Source organism: Orcinus orca, chromosome 11 (assembly GCF_937001465.1).
Source record: "Orcinus orca chromosome 11, mOrcOrc1.1, whole genome shotgun sequence".
In the NCBI taxonomy this organism is placed as follows: Eukaryota; Metazoa; Chordata; class Mammalia; order Artiodactyla; family Delphinidae; genus Orcinus; species Orcinus orca.
In genome coordinates, this window is record NC_064569.1 from 99619739 (window position 1) to 99646909 (window position 27171).

Genomic DNA, 27171 nt, shown 5'->3' on the forward strand with positions numbered 1-27171 from the left:
TCAAGCTCAGAAGCCCCCAATGGAAACCCCCCAACTGCTCATCAGGGCGTCTCAACAACCACCACGATCCAGCCCCCCAGCCTCACACGCTTTGCTCCAGACACGTGGGGACGCAGAGCCCCTGCTTTACCTCCTCTGCACCTGTTCCAGCCACTAGGTGACCCTGCCCATCCCCCAGCCCAGTTCAGACCCCACCATGTCCAGCACGGTCCAGCCCAGGTACGGCCTTGTCTTGTGCAATGCTGGCGGCTTCTCCGCTCTTAGCTGTGACCGACTTATCTCCAGGCGCCCAGCACACAGGACAGGACAGCACGTGCTGCCTGAGAAAGACACACGAGCGGATGCTGCATCTCAGCCAGCACAGGTGAACCGCTCACGGAACGAGCCACTTAGGACTTGGGGACTGGAAAGGGTGGAGTATTGGGTTACCAGCGTGAGCACACCATAGGTTCCGAGCCCAGAACCAGAGGAGCTGTCCAGGGGCCGCCACAGGAGCTCTGCTCACGATGGCCACAGGGCAGCAGCATCACCTCCAGGGCAGCCCTGATACATGCAGCCATGCTGCCCAGAGGGCCTTCACCTGCCTTCCAGTGCCCGGCCCCCCAAATGTGCTCTGGGACCCGAGAAAAACCTGGCAAAGTTCACATCCTTCTGGCTCAGCTCAGATCCGTGTCCCTGCAGCCCTGATGGATCCCCCCATGAGCACACCCACCCCAGTTTCCATGAGGCGTCTGGGCAAGCCCGTGAGCCCCCGGCGGGTCCCACCCCTCTCGAAGCTGTAGCCCGAAAGGCAGGCTTATTTCCAGCTTACTTCCGGGAAGCTGGAGGAAAGTCTTAGGACCACTGAGAGGATGCATTCAGGTGACACAACTTGGAGGCCATCTTGTCACTCTGGACCCAGCACAGTCCCCACCAAGGCACAAGCTTGCAGGGAGCCCTTAGAACAACGGGGAGCGGAGCACAGAAGCTTCCGCGCCTGGGACTGTTTGCCTCAGACGCAGGAGCCATTAGCCACTTTTGGCGGGGACGCCGCACGCCACAAAACTTGTCCAGACAGTGGAGAAGCGTAACTGCTCCTCAAGTCACAACACATTCAGGGGCAAACCTGAGATTCCGAGGGATTCTGAGAGAACCAGCATCACCCCATTTGAGAGGTGACAAAACCTGAGACCCTGGGGGGCTTCCCTGGTGGCGCAGTGGTTGAGAGTCCGCCTGCCGATGCAGGGGACACGGGTTCGTGCCCCGATCCGGGAAGATCCCACATGCCGCGGAGCGGCTGGGCCTGTGAGCCATGGCCGCTGAGCCTGCGCGTCCGGAGCCTGTGCTCCGCAACGGGAGAGGCCACAGCAGAGAGAGGCCCGAGTATCGAAAAAAAAAAAAAAAAAAAAAAACTGAGACCCTGGGAAGTCAAGTTTCACACCCACGAACACATGCTTGGTGGAGGGGGGCCCTGGCTTCCCCCCAGTAATTATGACCATCGCCTAGCAGGTCAGGCACCGAGCATTACTGTTCCATCTGGTCCTCACGATAACCTGGCAAAGCCATATTTTTTTTTTCTTTTTTTTCTTTTTTTTTGTCTTTTTTTTGGCTGCACGGCTCGCAGGATCTTAGTTCCCCGACCAGGGATTGAACCCAGGCCCCCGGCAGTGAAAGTACGGAGTCCTAACCACTGGACCACCAGGGAATTCCCTGGAAGGACCAAATCTGAAAGAGGAAATAATATTTGTATGACCTCGTTGTGGGGAGGGCACCCCAAAGGCTGGTGTAAAACCCAGAGGCCGGCGAGGTGAGGGCTCAGCCCTGTGTGCAGCTCCCGCAGAGCAGAAGGTGGACGCTGAGACCGTATCTGCTGCTCGCATACAAAGGACCGTTACTCAGCCGTAAAAGGGAATGAAATTGGGAACTGGAGAGACGTGGATGGACCTAGAGACTGTCATACAGAGTGAAGTAAGTCAGAAAGAGAAAAACAAGTATCGTATATTAACGCATATATGTGGAATCTATGATGAACCGGTTTGCAGGGCAGAAATAGAGACACAGACGCAGAGAACAAACGTATGGACACCAAGCGGGGAAAGCAGGGGTGGGGGGGTGGGATGAAGTGGGAGACTGGGATTGACATATATACACTAATATGTATATAATAATAACTAATAAGAACCTGCTGTATAAATAAATAAATAAATAAAATAAAATTCAAAACCAAACAAAACAAAGGGCCAGTGGCTGGAATAAGTAATGAGGAAGAGAAATTACGGCAAAAGGTGGCACAGCCCATACGGCACGAAGCCTCAGAGATAGCACCACCCTCCTTCCCTCCCCCACACGCCAGCTACACCCAGGCAACAGGGCACGTTTATTCACACTGCGGCCACAGCAGTTGTCCTAAAACATTGGAATGTCCTAAAACGTCCTAAAACACTGTGGCCACAGCACTCATCCTAAAACATCACACCACTCCCTTGGGGCCCCCAAAGGCACCCAGGATAAAACCCATACTGCCTACCCTATCTTATGGTCCTATGTGGTCCGTCCCCGTCACCCTCCCTTGTCTTAGAGACACCTCGCTGCCTCAGGGCCTTTGCACACTTCATCTTCCTCCTGGAACACCGCCCTCCTTGTCGCCGGTGGCTGCTCCCGGGGCCACCCAGATCTCAGCTGCATGTCCCTCATCAGAGGGGCCCTCTGCATACCCCATGCTCTGCCACATCCTCACTTTAACTCCCTCACAGGAGCGGCCGCAAGCTGCTTTTTATTTGTTCATATCTGTCTCTCTCCCCGCAGTGAACCCATGAGGACCAGGAACTTGTAGGTCTTTTTCCTGCTGTGCCCGTCACTTCTAGAACAGTCCCTGGCACTCAGAAGCTCCTGGATAAACATTCAGGGAAGGGAGGGAGGGAGGGGAGAGTCCCTCTTCCAGTGGCATCTCTTTAACCCCAAGACCGACACTGACACAAACAGCATCAGAGCCTCCATTTTTCCATCTAAGCTATTTTTCTGTGGGTGTTTCTTTTCTCTCTTTTTTTTTTTTGCGAAGGCCCATTACAATAATATAGGATATTGTTCGTTTCCTGGTGGCAGCTGTTAAGAAACAACCTTTTAATCTTAAACCACACACAAATTTGTTCTGGTCCAAGATTCGAGGGTCATGCTGATTTTAAGCTCCAAGTTCAGGCCGTCTGGGCATGCTCCAGGCTCTTCTGCCCCCTCCCTCCCGGGGATGGGCAGGGAGCCCAGGAAGGCACGGCATGGAGGAATGCCCAGGAACAAGGAACCACGTAATGACCAGAAAATAGCATTAAATATTAACTCACGTCCAACGTGCTGCAAAATAAAATATGCACCTTACTGTTAATTTTACTGTTAATTTCTTTCAAGACCACGGACCGTCCTGGACTACCAGGTCCTGGAGACAATGAACACGCTCTGTGCTTAACTCATCTGGGTTGGATTTCGGAGTCGCCACGAGCACAAATGCGACTGCCCATCAACAGGGAGCCGCTGAAATAAAGGACGGCTGTTCTCCCCCTGTAGCTCGGCTCAGCGAAACCCGCTAGGTGACACTCGCCTCCACTGGTGTCAGGGCAGATCCAGACAACGGGATGTTAAAAGGGAAAAGTCAGCCACTTTTCACACGGAACAAAAAAATATGTTTGCACACAAATCCAGAGAGCCGTCGGCAGGGACAGCAAAAACTTCAGGGCTGACAGTGATTCTATCTGGGTCGCTGACTTTGCTTTTCAATAAACTTTTTATTTTGGAGCAGTTCTAGATTAACAGAAAAATTGCGAAGACAGTGCAGAGCGGTCCCGTCTACCCAGCACCCAGGTTCCCCTGCCATTAATACTATTGTGACGTCAGCGTGGGGTATTTGTTAGAATGAATGAAGCGATACGGACACATTATTAACTGAAGTCCATAGGCCACTCATACTTCCTTGGTTTTACCTACTGTCCTTTCTCTGTCCCAGGACCCCACATGACGTGAGTCGTCCTGTCTCCTTGCTCCTCCGGCTGTGACGGACTTTCTCAGACTTTCCTTGTTTCTGATGGACCCTGACGGCTTGGAGAAGTACCGGTCGGGAATGTTGCTGACATTTAGGTCATTTTCGCTTCTTCCCCTAAACTTTCTTGTATCGTTTTATTCTCCTGCCCGAGCACCCATTACGTTTATCACTTAGAAAAGGCTGTTTTCATTTTGGAAAACACGGAGCTCACCCAGGGCTCCCCGCAACCTCTGCGGTACGCACTTCGTCCGTGGCTGGAAACAACAGCGCCGGGACCAACGCCTGCAAACTGGGCCAGCAGTTTCCACGGCTTTCCCTAGGAACGGTGAGTCACTTCATTGTCCCTAAGTCACAGCGGGAAAGAGGCAGAACAGATGGCAGAGCGGGGCTGTGGGGTGCCCACCGGCAGGTGCTTCCCGCAAAACCCCCGACGGTGCAGGTGAGGGGGGCTTCGCAGGTCTTCACGGAGGGTGGGGCCAGTCCACGCGTCCAGCTCTGGTCAGAGGACAGCCGTCGTCTACAATCTCATCCCTGTGGTCCACTCAGCCCTGGGGGTCTCAGTGCCCAAGGAGCTGGTGGCCCACAAGGAGGCAAGGGACACAGCCGAGTTTGCAAGAGGCAAGACAGGAGGACCCCAGGAGGCAGCGGGGAGGGCAGGGTCCACGGAGGAATGGACATTGGCACACAGTGGAGTGCAACCATCTTCCCAGCACAAAATGCGAAAAAGCAGCAAGGCCTGGCCACTCGGTGGCGGGAGGCTGTGTCAGTCCTGGGGCTGCACCACAGCCCGAGGCTCACATAACTGATCCTCTCACAGCCTGGAGGCCAGAAGTCCAAGATCAAGTGTCAGCAGGGTCGGCTCCACGTGGGGTTCGGAGGGAGAATCCATCCCGTGGCTCTGTCCCAGTGTCCAGTGGCTGCTGGCAGTCCTTGGTATCCCCAGCTGGAAGATGCCTCACTCCCGTCCCTGCCTCATCATCACGCGGCCTCTCCCCACGTGAGTCTGTGCCCAGATTCCCTTCTAAAAAGGTCACCAGTCGTTGGATCAGGATCCGCCCGAGTCCAGGAGGTGTCAATGCTTAGCTCGATCACATCTGCTCAGATCCAACCTCCAAATAACACCTATGCTGAGGTTCCAGGGGGCCGTGAACTTGGGGGGACACTACTCCACCCGGATGGGGATGTGGGTTGGTGGAGACAAGGCCACGGGGGCAGGGGAAGGTCCTGTGACGCTGCCGCCTCTTGGACCCTTGGCGTAGGGCAGTGGGGGGTGGACGCGGGGGAAACATCCATGGTGTAGACCTCGCTGACCCGGACGGTGCCCCATCACTGCCCGCAGCGGCTCTGCACCGACACCTTCCACGGTGCCGCGCCTCCAGTCCTTGTCACAGCCCGCGAGGGACACCTCTGCTGGTCCTGCACAGATGAGGACACCAAGGCACAAGGGAGCTGACCAGCAGGCCCGGCCGAGGTCACTCGGGCAGCAAGTGGCAGGCCCAGACCGACTGAGCCCGAGCCCCTCCAACGTTGGGCAGAGGGTCCAGAGGACTGCGGTCCTGGCTCGGAGGGTCCACATGGAAAGAGGCCGGCTTCTGACCCGTTATACACCTGCAGCCTTGGGGACAACGCGGTAAGGCAGGGCCACCAGCAGTTGGAGATGAAGCGGTGCCAGGAGGGACCAGCACCCCTCGCCAGCGTCTTGGTCACCCCACTCCACACGCACCGTGGTCTAAGGTGGGGGGCATCTCCGTCTCCTACCGCCAACGCCCTGCCAGGCCTGGCTGACACAGCCCGTGATGGCGCAGTAGGCCGGCTGCGGCCACATCCACTGGGCACTGTTTGCCGTCCAGCCGGTTTGACACAAAGGCTGCCCTCCTGCCCCCTCCCGGGCCTCACCAGGGGCAGGAAGTGCCTGCTGGCCAGGGTGGGTACTCTGAAGTGGTTTCCTTCCCGGGAACAGGGTGATGGGGGTTCGGGCCGCAGTAGGGCAAATGCTGGTGTCAGGCCTGGCGGGCACACTGGCCTCAGAAGACGCTGCTTATCCTGGCCGCTCCAGGGAGGAGGGGCCTCAGGTCTGAAGGGGAGGGCCCCACTCAAGCACCAGCATCTCAGGCAAATCAGACGATGCACTTGCTCTCGACACATCTACGGTCCCCCCTTCCCTGTCCCCGCGCACGCCGGGACCTCACCGACAGTGGCAGCCCGCGCCTTGGGTTTCTCCTCCTTTGGAACCCATGTCCTCGCCCTGTAATTTCTACCATCGTCTCCCCTCAAGTTGCTGGAGGCGGGGTCCTCACAGCCCCTCCCCTGCAGGCCCCAGGCAGCCCCCCAAAGCCCACTCCCACCCAGGAGCCTGGGCCTGGGGGACGCTCCCCGACACAGAGCTCATCCCCTAACTCCTGTTTCGGGGGACGTTCCCTCCTACAGGGACCCGAGCCTGGGCCCGCTGCACCACGCCCTCCACCTCAGTATCTGAGTCCCTCGGGCACTCTTCCTTCACCTGAAGTGACCTCGAGCCCCCCCACCCTGACTCCTCCCCCGGCCCCCTCCTCCAGCTGTGACCTATCTTTGCATCCACACCCCAAAGGAGGAGCCAGGCCTGGGGTCCAGGCGTCAGTGGGGACCCCAACCTGCCTTGCAGGGGGCACCCGGGCCAGTCCCCTCAACCTGGCACCCGCTGGTCAACCACAACAGCTCACGGGGGGGACTTCCCTGGCAGTCCCGTGGTTAAGACTCCGCGCTTCCAAAGCAGGGGGCGCGGGTTGGATCCCTGGTCGGGGAACTAAGATCCCGCATGCCATGCAGCGTGGCCAGAAAAAAAAAAGAGAGAGAAAGACAGTTCAGGGGGCTCAGGACCAGGCAGCACGTACAAGCCACCTGTCCGGGGTCCCGGCCTCGCCAGCAGCCACTCACTGCACACGATGCATCTAGTTTACACGCGAAAACGAATGCCCCAGCCTATCCCAGGGGCTCTGAGGCACACACGGGGCTCTTTTAAACACCGAACGCTGGCTCCCTGCTGGAAGGGCGATGCCCCTCGCCAGGGGTGTCCCGTCCAGGACCCTCGCCTCCGCTGCCCCTCCTGAGAATCGCAGCGGCGGCAACAGCGCCCTTCCTCCCTGCGTCCCCAGCGGCCACGTGCACGGGTCCTCCTACTTCTGCTGTGACATCAAGAGGATGAAACGGGAGGCTGGGCCCATGTCCCCACAGCCACGGACGCACCCACGCACAGCAGCTTCAGGTGAGCTGTGTGCAGAACACCCAGCCCCCCAGCTGCGCCCGACAGACGATCCCACACACCACGTCAGGGGATCCCAGTGCCAGAAACATCTTCAGGAAGGAGGAAAATGACACGTTAGGTATATTTTTGTGACGGGGCCATGTCACGACCCCTCCCCAGTCCTGACCTCGTGCCTGGTCTCCCCCTTAACTTGGTCAGGGACTTCTAGGAGCAAGCCCTGCTCGGCCCATCTGTAAGGGGAGCAGCAGCAAGGGCACCCCCGACGAGGATGCCAGGAAAACCCCCGAGACACTGGGCAGGAACAGCCGGCAAGCGCCCTCAAGCACTCGGAAAGCACTCGATCAACTCTCCACGCGGCTACCATTCTTAGTTACCACCCCAAATAAAATATAACCAGGTGCAAGGAACTTGCCATGGCCGTAAGGAGCCAGGAGGGAAAGAACAAACCCCATCTGAACGTGGGCCCAGGCCTGGCTGCAGGGTCCCCTCAAGTCATCCCAAAGCTGGGACATCACTGCTCCACTCAAATGGCAATGCGGGCTTCCCTGGTGGCGCAGTGGTTGAGAGTCCACCTGCCGATGCAGGGGACACGGGTTCGTGCCCCGGTCCGGGAGGATCCCACATGCCGCGGAGCGGCTGGGCCCGTGGGCCTGCACATCTGGAGCCTGTGCTCCTCAATGGGAGACGCCACAACAGTGAGAGGCCCGCGTAAGGCAAAAAAAAAAAAAATGGCAATGCACACACGGGCACCAGGAAGCCCACGCGCGGGTAAAGGATGAGCAATTTGATGTTAGGCTTTAAAATATCTATAGCTTCAAATCCACAGTCATTGAAATTAAATATGTGATTTGATCTTGCCACACTGTTCTGTTTCCGAGCACGCTTATGGACCCAGCATCCTTCCTCCCCTCCAAAATTATAAAATTCTAGCAATGACAAGAAATTATTCTCTCCCAAGATATGGAGAGAGGAGAAGAAGCTACATCCCAGACCACCAGGATCAAGTGAGTCAAATACGCACGAGACACATTAGGAGATGCCTAGCCTCGGGAAGCATGAGGCCTGGGGAGACCTCACAAAGGAGGGGGATCCCGGCACCGGCTACGATGCGGATGAACCCCAGGACAGGGTGCTGAGCAAGAGAAGCCAGTCACAGACAGACAGATACCGTGTGATCCCACGGAGATGGGGTGTCCAGAGCGGTCAGCCTCACAGAGACAGAGAGCAGACAGTGGGTGCCAGGGGCTTGGGGAGGGATATCGGGGGTTAGTGTTTAATGGGGACAGAGTCTCAGTTCTGCAAGATGAACAAGTCCAGGAGACGGACGGTGGTGATGGTCACACAACGGTGTGAACGGACTTAACGCCACGGACCTGTGCACCTAAAAACGGTTAAATGGCAACTCTGATGTTATGTAAATTTTACTACAATGATAAATAAAAACATGAGTACATAAATAAACATAAAGGGAGAATGAAGAAATGAGAAAACAAGCTTCCTTCTCTTGTCACTCCCACTTTTGTTATTTACTCTAAAATTGCCTGATAGAGGATAACATTGATTCAGCAATGCGCTCTCCTAACGTCACGTATGAAATAAAGGTCGTACCCCAAGGCCGAAGTTAGTATCTAATGCAGCATTCCACACCATTGAGTTGTTCCATGAGAAGCAGCTCGTCGTGTCCATGCTGGATGGAACCTTCTGGAAGGCTGAAGTTGTACCAGGCCTCACTCCCAGCCGAGTGCGGGGAGCAGAATGGCCTTTGCCTTCAGAGCCGGGCGCCACCTTCTGACCCGCAATGATGGTGAAGACGCTGAGTTACTGCTTAGGGGGAGCTAGAGCCACCACCAGCTGTTTACACTGTCAACTAAACACTGCGAAAGAAACCAGCACACGCCCGCAGTGAAAACACACCGGCCACCGCGGGCTCCGATGGGATCACACCAAGAGTTTCGTCAGGGACCTTTGTCGTTCCTGGTTTTTGTTTGATTTCAAGTACTGGCTGAACAATACGTAGGCATCGTTGGCCGAACAGGAACCCCGAAGTCTGATCTCACCACACTCCTTGCTGGGGACTCACGGTGATCACCAGGCCTGACCCGGGGGCTGTGTTAGGATTCGGAGGACAAAAGCAGTGATGCAGGGGCTCTGGCGTCAGGGCGGGCCCCCTCCGCCGCGGGCGGCAGTGTGGACGCTCAGGGGCTGGCGGGGGCTAACTTGAGGCCTGGGGCCGGCCCAGGCACTAGAGGATGCCAAGCAGCGCCCCAATGCCATTTATTCACCCCTCCCCATCTCCAGCTGTCACAACCACAAACGTCTCTAGACACTGCTGGGGACACAATCGCACCCAGGTGACAGCCCTGCTCTAGGAAACAACACAAAGGTTTCTGGACTCATCCTCCGGCTTGAGACTCTTGGGAAGAACCAGGAGCCCGGGCAGCAGCTGGGCTCGGGGTTCCGCACCCCGTGGCTGCCAGGCCGGCCCGGGGGCTCCACGCCTCCTGCAGTGCGGCTGGGGCTTCCCTCCGCCGTCGGGGCCAACAAGGAGCCCGTCCAGCCTCACTTTTCCCTGCCAGAGCCAGAAAGGCCACCTTTCTGCTCTGTCCTAGGAAAACGGGCAAAGTTCCCCAAGGCAAAGACTTAAGCCCAAAGTGGATTTAAAAGAACTAGCGATCGGCCTGCCCTGCCGGCACGATCACATGGCCCCAGGCACCTGCCGAGGGACACTCACATGTCCTTCGGACCCGGGCAGGCCCAGGAGCGGCTGTCAGCCCAAGAGAGCCGTGGGCGGTAAAGAGTGACTTTTTTTTTTTTTTGCGGTACACGGGCCTCTCACTGCTGTGGCCTCTCCCGTTGCGGAGCACGGGCTCCGGACGCGCAGGCTCAGCGGCCATGGCTCACGGACCCAGCCGCTCCGCGGCATGTGGGATCCTCCCGGACCGGGGCACGAACCCGCGTCCCCTGCATCGGCAGGCGGACTCTCAACCACTGCGCCACCAGGGAAGCCCAAAGAGCGATTTTTCACAAATGCACCAACTTAACCCAGCCTGCGGGCCGCTGAGCCCAGGGGCCCTGCTGGGTCCCCCAGGCCTCTTCAGTCACTGCAAGCAGCCCACAGCCAGCCCAGGGACACAGGAGGGCCAAGCACCAGTCTGGAACATTCCAGGCTCCGGCTCCAAAAGTGCCATCTGCCACCCAGCTGGGCAGAAGCCACCAAGCTCCTGCAGCCGCCTGGACAGTCGGAGCGGCAGGTGACCCGGGCAGCCCTGGCACGTGACCTTGGGTAAGGTGGTAAGTACACCATGTGCCCTTTCTCCTCCTTCTCTCCTCGGCTGGAGGGGGCCCTGCACATGCGCACCTGCAGGCACCGGTTCAAGAACGCTCCCTGGGCTTCATTTAGTTCTGGAAGTTTCCAATTCTCCAACACTGCACACGGACTCTTGTTTGGCCTTGACATCGTGCTCGCCGAGAGCGCCTCTGCCATCCTGACTATCTCCAGGAACCACTGGTGACAGATGCCCCCCCCCCCCGCCCCCCGCACAGCTCCTCTAGAACAGTGGCTGCTGGAGAAAACCCGCAATCTGGGCCTGGAAGTGTCGCCCGTCACCCGGCGGGGCAGACGCCATCGAGGCTCCTCAACCAGAGGAGGCCCCGCCTTTGGGGAGACGCTTCCTCTGATGGCAGAGAAGAGAGTGAGAGAAAGAGGAGTGATGACGGACACCAGGTCACAGAGGTGCCACGCTGCCAGCTGTGAAGGCGGCGGAAGGGGCCCCGAGCCGGGGGTGGAGGTGCCTCTAGCTGCCGGAGAAGCCCGGAAGCAGGGTCCCCCCGAGCCTCCAGAAAGGAGCGCAACCCTGCCACAGCGTGCTTGCATCCCGGTGAGACAGTGTTGAGCTTCCAACCTAGAGAATGGTGAGAGAGTAAATCTGGGTGGTCTCAAGCCACTGCGCTTGTGGTGATCTGTTACAGCAGCAACGGAAGACCTCATCCTGCGAGCTTACCATAACCTTGATACCAAAATCACACCAGGAGAGCGCAAGGAAGAAAAAGTACAGGCCACATCACTCGTGAACATAAAGGCAACAATTCTTAAAAAAGGAAAACGAAAACTACATCTAATGATGTATAAAAAGAGACAATGTATGAAGACCAAATTGGATTTATCTCACGAATTTAATATTTGAAAATGTATTAACATAACACCACCCTTAAAAAAAAGAACGCATATTTGAACCTCAATAAATACAGGAAGAGATTCAATACAATTCCTCCATCACTCATAATAAAGATGCTTGGCAAACAATGAAGAGACAGGTCCTTCCTTACAATGGTGACGGCATCTCTCAAAGTCCAACAGCAAACATCACACTGAACGGTGGTGCCCACCACGTCCTTTTCCAAGTTGTACTGAAGGCCGAATCCGTGCAATGGGAACGAATGAATGGGAAAAGATATCATATCATTATTCATAGATCATATGACCAGCAACATAGAAAACTCCACAGGCTCTACAGGCAACCTGTCAGAATGCACCACAGTGTCGAACAAGGTGGCTAAAACTCAAGACAAAAAATCAAACACCTCTCCTATACCAGTCCCATAAAACGTAATTTTAAAAATCTCATTCACGGTAGAGCAAAACTATGCTGGGCTTAAGCACAGAGCTAATAAAAGACAGAGAAGCCCTTTATCAATAAAAAGATTAAATTAAAAAAACCATTATTGGCAGAAATGAAGACAATCCATCCATATTCACTGATAGGAAGAGCCAGTGTGGAAAGGGTAGCCGTTCTCCTCAAACTGACTTAAAGATTCACTGCCATTCTTTTTTTTTTTTTTTGCGGTACTCGGGCCTCTCACTGTTGTGGCCTCTCCCGTTGCGGGGCAACAGGCTCCAGACGCGCAGGCTCAGCGGCCATAGCTCACGGGCGCAGCTGCTCCGCGGCATGTGGGATCTTCCCGGACCAGGGCACGAACCCGTGTCCCCTGCATCGGCAGGTGGACTCTCAACCACTGCGCCACCAGGGAAGCCCTCACTGCCATTCTTATCAAGATCCCTACAGGGTCCTTCATAGAACTGGCAAGAGCGTCTCTAATCCGCAGGGAAGACAGGCCAGGAAAAGGCAGGCACGCCCGAGAAACAGGGGAGCGGGACGGCTTGTAGGAGATGCGACTGCTCGTCCGAGTCTACAGAAACAAGAGGGGATTGACGCAGAGCAACTTACAGACCCGTGGGCAGGAGAGAGCCCAGAAACAGACCCACGTGTACATGAAAATGTGACATGTCACAGAGCTGGCTGCTGGGAGAGAGGAATATTCCATAAATGGGCCCGAGACCATCTGTATGGAGGACAAAATGACACTGGATCCCTACCTCACACTGAACACAAAAAGCAATTCCAGGGAATTAAGGACTTAAATGTGAAAGGCAAAACCTATTTTAGAAGAGGCTGTACAGAACTACTGTTTATGATCTGAGGCAGGTAAGGATTCCTGAAGACATAAGGCATGATCTTAAAGGGAAAAAAGGTATAATTTTGACATTAACTAGAAGAACTTTACAAAGAACCTGATTTTACAAATTAAGGACAAGACACAAACTGGAACATGTTTGGTCCTGAAACAAATACAAAGATGCTCAACATCATTAGCAACCTGAGAAACGCAAATCGAAACCACAGTGAGATAACAATTTACACCCACCAGATGGGCCAAAGTTAAGAAACCGGACACCAGCAAGTGACGGCAAGCACGAGGGAGGAATGGCTGTTCGTTGCTGGTGGAAAAGGTGAATTGGTCCAGTCGCTCGGCAGAACCCTGGAGTCCCCTAACCCTCCCGTGCCTGACGGGCAGCAACTCCCAGGGGAATCACCCCAGGGGAATCACCCCAGGGGAAGCCATGCCCTTGTGGGCCAGGAGGTGCACACAGGATATGCAAGCAGCAGAACAGATCAAGAGTGGAACGTTCACTGGATGAAATACCACGCAACAGTGAGAATGAACCAACTACAGCGTAGCATGCCAATGTGGGCGCTGAGTGGAAGGGGCAGGCCGTCAAGGAAGACACACAGCCTGGTGCCTGTATACAGACACAGACACAGCCTAACGAGACAGGTCCAGATCCTTTATCCGAAACCCTTAGGACCAGGTGGTTCTGGAATTCAGAATGTTTTGAATGCGGAAAGTTATCAACAGCGCCTATTCCATCTTATGTAACAGCAGACTCCACCATCAGATGCATAACGCTCCTGCAGTACCGCGTGTGGGTATTCACACGAACCAGGATAAAAACTGTCAATAATCCGGACGGGCTTCCCTGGTGGCGCAGTGGCTGAGAGCCCGCCTGCCGATGCAGGGGACGCGGGTTCGTGCCCCGGTCCGGGAAGCTCCCACATGCCGCGGAGCGGCTGGGCCCGTGAGCCATGGCCGCTGAGCCTGTGCGTCCGGAGCCTGTGCTCCGCAGCGGGAGAGGCCTCAACAGTGAGAGGCCCGCGTACTGCAAAAAACAAAAACAATCCGGGACTTCCCTGGTGGTCCAGTGGTTAAAACTCTGCGCTTCCACTGCAAGGGGTGCGGGTTTGATCCCTGGTCGGGGAACTACGATCCCACACGCTGTGCAGCGCAGCCAAAAACAGAAAATGTCAACAATCTCATGCTGGTGTGGGTTACGTTTTGCTGCCAAGTGAAGTTTTACAAAATTGACTTTGGTTTTCAGAGCTTTTGGATTTTGGAAAAGCAGCTGAGGGCTACAGACCGACGTACTGACATCTAGGACCACATGCCATGGAGTCAAAACGAAAAGCGAGGTGACACACAGAGGGCTTCGGGGACACGGAAGGGTCTACCACACACATGTGTTTGTTACTGTCCTTTATTATTTCATACGTTTGAACTGTTTCAAAACAATAATAAAAATTCTGTAAGTGAAATGGGAGTGGGAGAGGGGGTGATTGAAAGGGGGAAAGAGGCAGGCCGGAGGTTTCTGGCTTGAATGGGGATCATGTTCCCAGACAGGAAACTCGGGAGGAAGGTGAGGTTTTCTCTCTGTCTGGGGCGTGATGGGATTGAAGAACGTGTGGTTTAAAAAATGGCGAGGGCCTCCCTGGTGGCACAGTGGTTAGGAATCCGCCTGCCAATGCAGGGGACACGGATTCGAGCCCTGGTCCGGGAAGATCCCACACGCCGCGGAGCAACTAAGCCCGTGCGCCACAACTACTGAGCCTGCGCGCTACAGCCCGTGAGCCACAACTACTGAGCCTGCACTCTACAGCCCGCGAGCCACAACTACTGAAACCCGCACACCGCAAGGAAGAGTAGCCCCCGCTCATCACAACTAGAGAAAGCCCACAAGCAGCAACAAAGACCCAACGCAGCCAAAAATAAATTAATTAGGGGAAAAAATGGCGACAAATGCGCTGACACCCTCCCACCCACCAGTGTCCCTTTCCTCTGGAATCTGGGGGGGCCTGGGATGGCTTCAACCAATAGAAGAGTGAGGAATGCCACTGAGTGACCCCTGGGTCACAAAAAGCCCCACGTTCCACGCTGCCGAGACCCCCCTCTGCCACCCACCGCCGCTGTGACCCTGCGAAAGCTCCTTGGTTTCCTCACCGGTAAAGTCAAGATGGCGGGCTCTCCTGCCCCAAGAGGCCCACGAGGACCGTGGAGCCACACGAGCCTTTGTTCTCATGACCGATGATGTCCTTTGCTCCTCCCACAGCTCAGATTCTGCTACGCCAGTGACGAGGGACGTGGGACCCGGGGAGGCCCAGGACACCCAGCCTTCGGCGAAGAAGCCAGGGAGCCTCCGGTCGTCTCTGCTGCTCTGCACGAGTGCTTTCCAGAGAGCAAATCATCATTAACTGCAGAGGCTTAACGAGGAGAGGGTGTGCGAGGATCTCTAATACCAATAATTTGTACCTATTTAAGAGCAAATGTGCTACAACAAAGGCGGCTGCAAGCAACAGCATCGGACTGTGTCCTTTGCCGCCAGGTAAGAAAGCACAGCTGAGCACAGGGTACGTGAACAGACAAAAAGCAGGAGTTTTCCCACACCTGTGGCCCCCAGACCCGGCCTGGCTTCCCGACACACCTGTGGGCCCCAGACTCTGCCTGGCCGAGCGGACATACCTGTGGCCCCCAGACGCAGCCCGGCTCTGACACCCCTGTAGAGAGGGTCCTCAGCCCAGAAACCCAGGGGAATAAGGCAAGAGAGAGGGAGCGGCAGTGATGGGGACCTGGGCAGGGTGTGGGGCGTCCACACGGCCCCCGCTGCTGGGCCCCTGCAGGGGGCGGGGCCGTCCCTCCAGCCCAGCCCACGGTAGCAGCTGCCGCCGGCTTAGCCTTCCTCAAGGCACGGAGGGCAGAGCATGGCTGGGGACGAGCGGGGTCACCCTCCTGGCCCCTACTGTCACCCCACTCAGGGAGCCTTAAGTCCCTCGCAGAACAATTTCAGTGAAACCGCTTTTGAAACACAAACACCACCGGGAGGTTATATTAAGGCTCTGGCCCCTCACGCCAGAGGGCCCCGGGCAGCCCGGACTCCCCAGGGCAGGACGCAGCTGCCCTCACACTCTGTGGCCGACGGAGATACTGGAGTGACACTCACTGTGACCTCACCCACGTGCTACCGGGGGCGGCAAACACCCGGCCTGGCCCCCCATCAGTGGGGACAACCACCCACCGACAGCGACAGATCATCTTTGCTACTTCCTGGGACCCTTCCCTCCAACTGAGTGAAGACCCCACGAATCATCTTCTTTCGGGGAAGAGATCAAATATTGGCCCAGACGTCCACTAATTTACAACTTACGTGGCAAGCAACTGCTGAGAACACAAAAGCAGGGATTTTTTTTTTTCCTGGTTAAATATTTGCTAAGAAAATTCCAATCCTAAATTTCAAGAGACTGATTTAGCATGACATTAGAAGGGTAAGACATAGTCGTTTTAGATTATTAACCAGAAACTCTTGTGGAAGAAGCAGGAGAGAAAACTCAGTCCTCCCGGTGAAAACGTATCTTTTAGCAAACAGAGAAAATGTATACTTCATCTTTTCTTCTCTTGTCTTTATTACATCTTAAATGTCTTTCTGGTGCTGAGTCTTGTAATTTACTTTACTTACAGGCCTCTTTCCTCTCCATCCAGAGGGTGACATCAGTTTCCAGTATTCAAAGGGTTGAACCAAATCTCTGCCTGCTTCCTCATACTTGCTGTGTGGTTCTCCTTCTGCAGCCTTTGTTTGCGGCCGCCTCACTGCCTTTCCCGGAAATTAATGAGCTGAGGGCCTATTCTGAAATCAGAGGCAAGAAGATTCGAGACTCAAAACTCCACTTGGATGGGACGGCCCGTGTGCGGGCTCCGCACAGACACAGGGATGCAGCTTCTGTCTGGGCGCTTATCAGGGAGCCTGGGAGGAGGGATGTGTCCAGTGAGGCTGAAAGTGACATCTGGCTGCTGACACCTCCCCGTTCACCACACACCCAGTGTCCTGAGTGTCTCCCAGCTGCCGGGGAGGGAAGCTGGAGCTCCTGGCCCCTTCCGCCCAGGTGTGTGCTGTCTGTGTGGCATCTGGTCAGGGACACTCTGGCCCACAGTCCACGGAATGGGCTGGAGCCCGAGGGTCTGGGGGCCACTCACGGACAGATGGGGGATGTGGAAGGTGTTCTGCTCTTGGGAGCCCTGGTGGGTTTGACCGTAGTGATGATGCTGTGTTTTGCTCGTAGGATGCTCTCATGTTGCAGGTACTTTCTAAAGTCATACATCAGGAATGCTCCCCAAGAGGTGTCCTGAACCCACGTCCCCCCCACCCACCTGTCAGCCCCTGTTCCCTGAAGGCAGGGGTCTCGCCGCTGTTCCCCGGCCCTGCAGGCCACCTCCCTCCCAGGAGCAGTTCTCGAGGGAGCACCTACTGTGCACCTGGCCAGGGCCTCCTGCCCCTGCCCCTCCTCCACATAAGGCCACACACACACACACACACACACACATACACACACACACACACACACACTTCCGAGGTTCCGAAGGAGAATGCCAGCCCCGAGTTCTTCCAGTGGCTCCTTCCCCGTGGGTCTAAACAGGTGGAAGTGATTAATCTACTACCAGATATCCTGTAATTGATTGAGATGGCTTGAAAGTAATAGATTGGATTTCCCTCTTATGTGGCCCAAGGGTCCTGGAGAGGACATATAAGGTTCGCTCAGGAATCACTACAACTGACTACAGTTACAATTCATTTATCATTTAAAATTATTTGGTATAATAAACATTTTTAACGACCCTAATCTACAACCTAAACTCAAAGAAACTAATTAAAATTGTCATCACTCATTCATTCAACCAATATTCGCAGCCCTCCATGTTCCAGGCCCAGATCTCAGGCTGCCAAGAGGAAAACCCGCAGGGTTGCCCTCAAGGCATCCTCAGCCTGGTGGGGGTGACAGATGGGGCCACAGACAACTGCAGCCTGGAAAGTGCCATGGGGGGCATCCAGGGTGCAGATGGGGGTGTGTGGGGTGTGGGGGAGGAGCACCCAGGGTGAGAACGGGGGTGGGGGGAGGGGCACCCAGGATGTGAGGGGTGTGGGGGAGGGGCACCCAGGGTGCAAATGGGGATGTGGGGGGGCCACCCAGGATGCGAACGGGGGTGTGGGGGAGGGGCACCCAGGGTGCAAATGGGGGTGTGGGGGAGGAGCACCCAGGGTGAGAACGGGGGTGGGGGGAGGGGCACCCAGGGTGCGAACGGGGGTGTGGGGGAGGACCCCGCAGGAGGAAGGGCACTGCTGGCAGGTGCAGCTGGGTGAAGGTCTGTGGTCAGCACGTGCTCACAGCTGGTATCCGTCCATGTTATGTCACCGCACCTGGTGACAATGGGAACTGCTCCTTTGCACCGATGGTACTCTTTTTAGCATGTGGCATTTGGGGTCTCAGTGGCAGGAAGGGAGGAAGGGATAAATCAGCTCAGATACCCAGAAGGGCCCACACCCCGCAGCCAGGGCCGGCCCCTTTCCTGCCCGTTATACACTGGCCTAAAGAACAATGGCCAGAAATTTAGTTCTCCCGAAGTGAACCATTACTTTCGGTTTGTAGCCAGTCAGGGATGCCTACGCAGTTTTTCCTCCTTTGAAACTGTTAACCAGCAAATTGCTCCTGTCTCCAATTCCTCTGGTTGTCACAACCCAAAGGGCCAGCCAGTGATGACCTGAGGCAACACTGCCTGGCCCAGCAGCAGGGGCCGGCTGGATGCCTTTCTGTCAAGGGCACTTTTATCTATTAACCCGAGGCCAGGCTTTCCCACTGCTCTGGCTCCAGGGGCAGCAAGACCGTAATTTATGACCACTGTGAAGGCTTTAATGACCATGGGAAGAAGGAGGACCGAGCTTGGGTGCCCAGGCCTCTGCAGGTGCCGAGTGGCCATCCCCCTCCTTAATCAGAGGGACAGCCGCTGCTTAGATTCCAAGGGACCCTGGCAGCCCAGCCTCCCCTGACTCAGAGATGGGCCCGGGCCCAGGTCCCCAAGAGCAGCGTTTAGTCTGTCCAGGAAAATGCCCGTGTTTCCTACACTCTGTGGGTCTGGGGGTTCCCAGGACGAGTTCTCAGGTCCGCAGTGCAGACCCAGACCTCGGCTGGCTCCCCACCTGGTGGGCGTGAGAGCTGGCCCTTCCCCTGGCCGGTCTCAGCTTCCTCACCCCTGCAGTGGTGACATGGCCAAATGCGACACCTTCTGAGGACCAGCTTTCAGAAGTGCAAAGAGTTCCAGAGTCACCTGGGCACATCCACTTGGAGCACCCGGAGTAGGGTCCTGGTCTCCTCCAGCCAGAAGAGACCCCAAGATGCAGGGGGTCCTGCCCCCTGATGTGCATCTGATGAGGCAAAGGCGGAGAAGGGATCCTATGCAGGGTCACCTGGAGAGTTTCCAGCCGAGCTGGGCTCCTGAAACACACAGAGGCCTACGGCCTCCATTTAAATGTTCCTGTTCTCGGTCTAAACATTTTATGTCACAATAAGAGACAAATAAAAAAGACACTCACCTGTGCACTCTAGGGCCACAATCATTTTACTCAAAAAATACCTTTGAAATACAACCTGGGGCGAAATGCACGGAGCACAGGTAACCCAGGCAGCCCTCCACCACCACTTCACACAGCACGTGCTGCAGCCTGCAGATGTGGGGGGCCGGGGTTCACTTTCAGAACAAGAGAAAAATAATCCAACCCCTGCAGCCGATGCATTTGCCAGTCCTCGGGCACAAACGGGGTCTCATCATCAATCGACCCATCGCCCGGTGCCCAGCCTGGCCTGGCTCTGGGAACTCCATCCAAATTCTCCCCACAACCCAGCCAGGCAGCTTTCATTTTCCTTGTTTTACTGACCAGGCCTCAGAGGGGCAGGAGGTTAAGTGACTTGCCCAGGGTCACCCGGCTGGTTAATGATGTGCCAAAATTCAAGCCCATGTCTGGCCGGGGGCTCCAGGCTGCCCCCCACACCCCGCTGCCTCTTGAACATGGAGAGAGTCAGGACACCCCACCCCCCAGCACAGGAAGCAGCTCTGCTGAAGTCCACAGCCCGTACATCTAAAGACGAGCTTCTCTACCCCAGTACCGTGGACCTTTGGGTTGGCTCCTCCTTTGCCACATGGGACTGTCCCCTGCACTGGGGCACGCTGAGCACCAGATGCCAGCAACCACCATATGATGACCCTGGTCTGCGTACTTTCACTCGCCGAAGGAGCGGCTCCTCTATCTAGAAAGTTTATTGGGCCCCAGTGCCTCCAGGGACAAAGCAATAAACCGGGTGAGGAGGTGATGTGACATCTGAGTGCCCAGGGGTCTGGGGGAACCATGCATGACCACTGTGCAGGACCCCTGCCTGTGAGCAAGGGACCTGTCAATTTAGATGGAATAGATTAGACCCAGCTGATAAGAAAGTTAGTAAATCTTAAGACAGATCAAAAGAGGATATTCAGGATGAAGCACATTCAGGAAAAAACAACAGCAAAAGGCACAGAACCCACCCTCACGGAGAAAACCTCGGCTCTTCTGATTTCTCGATTTACTCTTTGTCACTTGATCAATTATACTTGTAAACGTGCAGAGTCTGCCTTCCGGGCTCTCTAGTCAATTCCACTAGTCTACCTGGCTACTGGCGGACCTCTTAATTACAATGGCTTTTTTTTTTGGTCGACTTTACTTTTTAGAACATTTTAAAATTTACAGAAAAATTGAGAGGATAGTACAGACAGTTCTCATATACCTCGTACCCATTTCCCCTGTTACTAACATATCACATTAGTGTGGTACATTTGTTATAATTAATGAACCAATGGCTTTTTTGTTTGTTTGTTTGTTTTGTTTTGTTTTTTTGAGGTACGCGGGCCTCTCACTGTTGGGGCCTCTCCCGTTGTGGAGCACAGGCTCCGGACGCGCAGGCTCAGCGGCCATGGCTCACGGGCCCAGCCGCTCTGCGGCATGTGGGATCTTCCCGGACCGGGGCAAGAACCCGTGTCCCCTGCATCGGCAGGCGGACTCTCAACCACTGTGCCACCAGGGAAGCCCGAACCAATGGCTTTTTAATAAGCCTGACACGTAACAGACCAAGTCCTCCCTCCTTGTCCTTCAAGATTGCCTTGGCTCTTCTTGGCCAATTTTATTTACATATGAAATTTACATATAAGTTTATATGTAAATTAATGTGTAATGTATATGTAAATTTGCGTGTATTTACATGTAGGTTTTATATGTCAACTTGTCCGTTTTTTCAATTTCCCCTAAAAATCCTGTGGGTTTCGGTTAGTACTGCTCTGAATCTATACAACAGTCGGGGCAGAAATTACATCTTTACAATGTTGAGTCTTCTAATCCATGAACATGGTTAATCCTCCCTGAATTTCTCACAATAACGTTTTATAGTTTTTTGCCCATCTTTTATTAGATTTATTCCTGGTTATCTGATCTTTCATGCTATGGAAAATAAAACATCTCATTTCATTTACCATTTACCGCCGGTACACAGGAACACATTTTATTTCGCATATTACCCAAGTATCCAGCAATCCTGCTGAAGTCCCTTACTATGCGTCGTTTACTTGCAGATTCTTTTGGATTTTCTTCGTGTGTGATCACATCATCTGGGAATAACAGCAACGTTATTATTTATAGATTTTATTCATAATAGTAGCAGTGTTATGTTTACAGGGTTTTTTTTCTTTTCTTATTGCACTGGTTGGCTTCCAGTACAATGCTGCGCACCCAGCATCTAAAACAAAGGCCTGGCCTATACTAGAAACCAAATGAATATTGATTGGGTGACATGAGCTAACTCATTAGCAACGACTAGTGTCACCACAAGCCTCAAGTCAAGATGTGGCTCCTGAACTCCATGCCAGGAGATCCTAACCCAGTTTGTTAGCCAATGAGCAGGGGCCGCACAGGGTCTGAGAGGGTGGAAACCACCTGACCACAAAATAAGACAGTAAGAAAGGGAGAGAGGAAATAACTGAAAGGAACAAAACCTTTGTTGTTCTGAGTCAATACGACAGCTCTCCTAGAGAATCGGTTGAGGAATTATTTTAATTAGTAAGAGAGCTTGAGAAGGTGGCTGGGTGCAAAATCACCAGACAAAAATTCATTACTTTACCACACCCAGCAGGAGCCAGTTAGAAAATGTAATAGAAAACAACAGAGTCCTTATCACGACAGCAACAAAACCCATAAAATCCCTAGAAATGACCTATATGTGGAGAACATAGCTGATTTTACTGCAACACTTAAAAGATGACATTGAGAAATGAAAAAACGGGCTTCCCTGCTGGCGCAGCGGTTGAGAGTCCGCCTGCCGATGCGGGGGACACGGGTTCGTGCCCCGGTCTGGGAAGATCCCACATGCCGCGGAGCGGCTGGGCCCGTGAGCCATGGCCGGTGAGCCTGCGCGTCCGGAGCCTGTGCTCCGCAATGGGAGAGGCCACAACAGTGAGAGGCCGGTGTACAGCAAAAAAAAAAAAAAAAAGAAAGAAATGAAAAAACATGCCATGTTTCTAAACAGAAAAACAACAGTGTCAAGATATCACTTTGTCCCAAAGTGTACTGGTTTCTTGGAACTGCCGTAACAAATTGCCACAAGGTGGGCGGCGTCAACACAACGGAAAATTATTCCCTCACACTTGCGGGGGTCAGAGGTCTGGAATCAAGGTGCCCTCATGCTTGCGGAGGCCAGAGGTCTGGAATCAAGGTGCCCTCACGCTTGCGGAGGCCAGAGGTCTGGAATCAAGGTGCCCTCACGCTTGCAGAGGCCAAGGTCTGGAATCAAGGTGTTGGCTGGAGGAACTGATTCCATCAGAGGCTCTGAAATAGAATCTACCCTGCCTCTTCCCAGCTTTTGGTGACGCCGGCGACCCTGGGCCCCAGTCTCTGTGCCTCCCCATGGCGTTCTCTCTGTGTCTTCTGCTCTGCTCTGCCCTCCTCAGCACTTGTCGTTGGTTTTAGGGTCCATCCTAGTTCAAGATCATCTCATCTTGAGATCCTTAACTATATCTGCAAGGACCCTTTTTCCAGAAAAGGTCACCCTTATGGGTTCCGAGTAGCTGTACCTTTGGGGGGCCCACTTTTTAAGCCATAAAACAAGGTAATCCATACACACGATGTAATTCTCATCAACATTCCTATGGGTTTGTTTGTTTGTTTGTTTTAATTCAACAGATCCTTACAAGGTATTTTTACACTCACACAGAAGAGAAAATCCATAAGAACAGCCCAAGAAAATTATGATAAAGAACAATGGGAGGAACTATGCACCGCACCACTGGCTCTCAGAAGCCGCTACAGTGCACCAGTTATTAAAACAGTAGAGGGCTTCCCTGGTGGCGCAGTGGTTGGGGGTCCGCCTGCCGATGCAGGGGACGCGGGTTCGTGCCCCGGTCCGGGAGGATCCCACATGCCACGGAGCGGCTGGGCCCGTGAGCCATGGCTGCTGAGCCTGCGTGTCCGGAGCCTGTGCTCCGCCACGGGAGAGGCCACAACAGTGAGAGGCCTGCGTACCGCAAAACAAACAAACAAACAAACAAAAAACAGTGTAGTGGGCGGGGTGAGGACAAACAGGCACAGGGGAAAGTGAGGAACAGTCCCCCTTACTTGGCTGTGGGCGTGCAGTCTGTGATAAAAGCGGCATTTCAAGGAGCAGGGGATGGACTCTGCATATAAAAGGCACTGAGACAACTGGTAAAACTAAACCTTGACTTCATCCCGTTACCCCCAAATTAACTCAACAAATTAAAGAGCCAGACATGATAGGGAGACTTTTTTAAAAATTAAAATAAAACATGGGATATTTTCATAATCCTGGGGCCGGGAATGCTAATAACCCCCAAACCAGAAACCACTGGGGAAAGACAGCCGGGGGACTGGCAGGCCTCAGAAGAGATGCAAATGGCTGATAAACATTTGAGAGGAAGCCTCCACCTCAAAGGAACCAGAGAAAGGCGAAAATTCAACAGAAGGCTATTTTTTACCCATCAGATTGGCAAACATTTTAGACGATGATAACATCCAGCTTGGGGAGACACAGATTAACAAGCTTCTGAGCCAGGAGCAAGCATGTCAACTAGTGATGCCTTTTTAGAAGACAATGTGGTAATTCGATCAAAATGTAAACACCCTAGGGGCTTCCACTGGTGGCGCAGTGGTTGAGAGTCCGCCTGCCGATGCAGGGGACACGGGTTCGTGCCCCGGTCCGGGAAGATCCCACATGCCGCGGAGCGGCTGGGCCCGTGAGCCATGGCCGCTGAGCCTGCGCGTCCGGAGCCTGTGCTCCGCAATGGGAGAGGCCACAACAGTGAGAGGCCCGCGTACCGCAAAAAAAAAAAAAAAAATTAAACACCCTATATCTATGAAGCAGCAAGTCCACTTCTATACATCTTTCAAGGAGCCTTGGGATACACACCCAAAGACTTTTGTCCCAAGGACAGTCGCTGTTTTGTTGTAACAGCAAGAAACGGGACATGACCCAACCTCCATCAATCTTCCAACCACGACCACGGGGGATTCTGCAGGGACTTTTGAGGCTGTGCCCCGGCATCTTGCCCTGTGACCCTGGCCCCTCCATTCTTGACCCTCATCTCCCAGCATCCTCTGCTTTCGCCTCTCAGAACCCCAAGCCGCCAGATGCCCACGGCTCCTCCAGCTCCCTTCTGGATCTTTCCGACCTGTAGGCTTGAAACCCCTCCACTGTCTGCACATTTCTTCCCCAAAGCCAAAACCCTGCCCCCTCCTCTCCTCTGAACACACCAGGCCCCCAGGAGTGACGGTCACCCCAAGGATGGCTTCTGTTGGTCCGGTCTCTCCTGCTGTAACTCCATCCCAGCCCCTCGCCTACAGCACTGGTCTAACAGGAGAGCTGAGCTCACAACCCCCGAGGGACAGAAGGAAAGCTCGCAGTAACATGGCAGCAAAGGCTGGTGCAGGGTTTCAACTGCCTGCTGGAGACGCTCTTTCTATGGAGCTGCTCCAGCCCCTCCCCCAGGGCTCTGGGATCACATTCACGGCGGCGGCGGTAACCATGGAAACGGGCAGCCCCGCACAGGCAGGCGGGCGGGCGGTTGATGTGTAACCTCGGGACAATGACAGCGGCGGCTCTGTGCTTATTCAGATGACGGGGCGGGCTGAATGGGAGCCCAGCACAAAGGCCACTAGCAAAATGACGCGAGACAGGCTTCCACAGGGGGCGTGAATGGCCCCATAACTGCCACAAAAGAACAGAGGCCGGGCCACACCTGCGCTTTTTGATCTTTGGGGGAATTCACAGCAATGACTCTGCGGGTCCTTGGTCAGAGGTCATTATTTCTGAAGGGGACTTTATCACCACTATCCAGCCTAAGTTCTCAGCAACTAGTGGGCTTCAACTGCAGTCTCAGAATGGAACTCACCGTCGTGCCCCCTGCCTGGTGTTGGAACGCGACTGGAGAGTCACCGAGAGGCATGGACGACTCACGACCTCCTGTTACGTGGCAGAGCCGGCTGTTCGCACGCCGGGGCTGGCGGTGGGCTGTCAGAGCTGAAAACCAGTCCGTTCAAATGACACACCCTTGACATCATGGTTGTAAGACCCGCCCACAAAGGCAGAATGTTATTTTTGTAAATCAAGTGTCACCCTTTGACATTGGAACATCTCCCATCAGAGAGGACTGAATACATCTTTCCATTAACTTGGAGTAACTCCCTGAGAAAAGAATTTCTGAATATTGTGTAATCCTCTCTGGCATAGTCATGGACTCCCTGACCTGAAGAGAAAGGAACAAGATGATTTTAAAGGATGCCCAAGAGTCCACGTGAGGCAGTACAGGGATGACCGACTGCAATACTTCCCGTGGAGAGTGAGCTGCAAAGGTGTACCCCTGGGAGCAGCTGGACCTCCCCCTTTGGTTAGCATCTGCAGGATCTAGCTGGACACGCCCACTCCAAAGGCAACTCCCACAGTCCCCCTTCTCTGTCCTCATCCCCTCCAGAGGCTTTGCTGCCGGAGAGGCTCTTCCTGGTGAGGTTCTTTCCTGGTGATGTAAGTGTTTTGGGATGTACAAGGTTCAGCTAGCTCTACCACAGGGTCCCTGGCGCTCTTAGGGACAGGACCTAAGAACCCAGCAGGCTCAGAGCCTGCACCCCTGGGAATGGTGTCCTACACTCAGGAATCCAACCTGCTGGTGATCCGGTGGTGTTCAATCAACCATCAGACGCCTTCTGCTGCCTAATTCCAGGCAGGAGGTCAGCTGGAGCCTGTGCTAGAAGATCTAGCATCTGTGCCCGGGGGCCCTGAGTGGACACCGCGCCTACAGGCCACGGGCTGTGGATGTGCTGGTGTCTGCTTCCTATCGGCTGTCGGCCTGGGCCGGGGCCCGGCCTGGGGCTCCCTTTCCCTCCATCACCCCACGGTGGTGGGGCTGCCGGTGGGCACTGCCAGAGAGAAATGAGTGACACTGACCTCAACCTGCGTGGTCAGTTCCCAGCAAGGGGTAGCCATGGGGCTAGAGGCTGGGCGGAGTGCTGATTGCTACCTCTCACTCCTTCATTTAACTGTCAAACAACCCTATGAGGTTGGCAGTACTGTCCCCATTTTCAAGAGGAGAAACTGAAAAAAATAAAAATCAAATCAAATAAAGGCAGAAACTGGAACTCAGAGACTGAGCACGTTGTCCCAGGGCACAGAGAAGCCAGGAATGAAAACAGCCGCCCTTCCATTTCAGAAACATTTATGACTTACACCATCGAGTTACAAAGATACCGTCGAGTTACGAGAAAATTCAAAATGACAAAAAACGTTTGCAAGACATAAAAAGATTGTTATCTATAAGGATATCATAAATATACAAAGAGCTAATGTAAATCAATAAAAGATGAGCGATCTCACGGAAAAACTAGACTGGCAATTCACAGAAGAAATAGGAATGGTTGATAAACAGATGAAAACTGTTCCCCTTCCCTAAAGATAGATGTGCACGTCAGAAAAGGAAGACATTTATTTTCATCTATAGGATCAGAAAGGATGAAAAAGACTGATCTTTCCAATGATGATATAAATACGGAGGATTTTCGTACACTGCTCACTCTAGGATAAATTAGTCCAAATCTTCCAAAGGCAATTTGACCAAGCTTATCAGAATATAAAGTGGGCAGAACTTTGGCACCAATAATTTCACTTCTAGGAATTTATTACTCAGAATAACTTTCTACTCAGAATAACTTGAAAGTTAAACACACACACCCCGCATTAATGTTCATGGCAACAGTATGAAAAAACATCTGGAAACGAACATACAATAAGAGGGAACTGACTGAATACGTCACATTACACCCAGACAGTGGCGAATGAACAAGGAAGGGTTAGAAGGGCAAGGTTGACCTTCATGTGCTGGAATGGAAGGTCCACGGTGATCCACTTGAAGGAGC

At 54.0% G+C, this 27171-nt stretch overlaps 1 protein-coding gene across 5 annotated transcripts in view; it reads right to left on the reverse strand.

The window, feature by feature from the left end:
* Positions 1-27171, reverse strand: part of CELSR1 (cadherin EGF LAG seven-pass G-type receptor 1) — a 149399-nt gene that overhangs the window by 94368 nt on the left and 27860 nt on the right. The gene's annotated exons all lie outside the window — the stretch shown is intronic.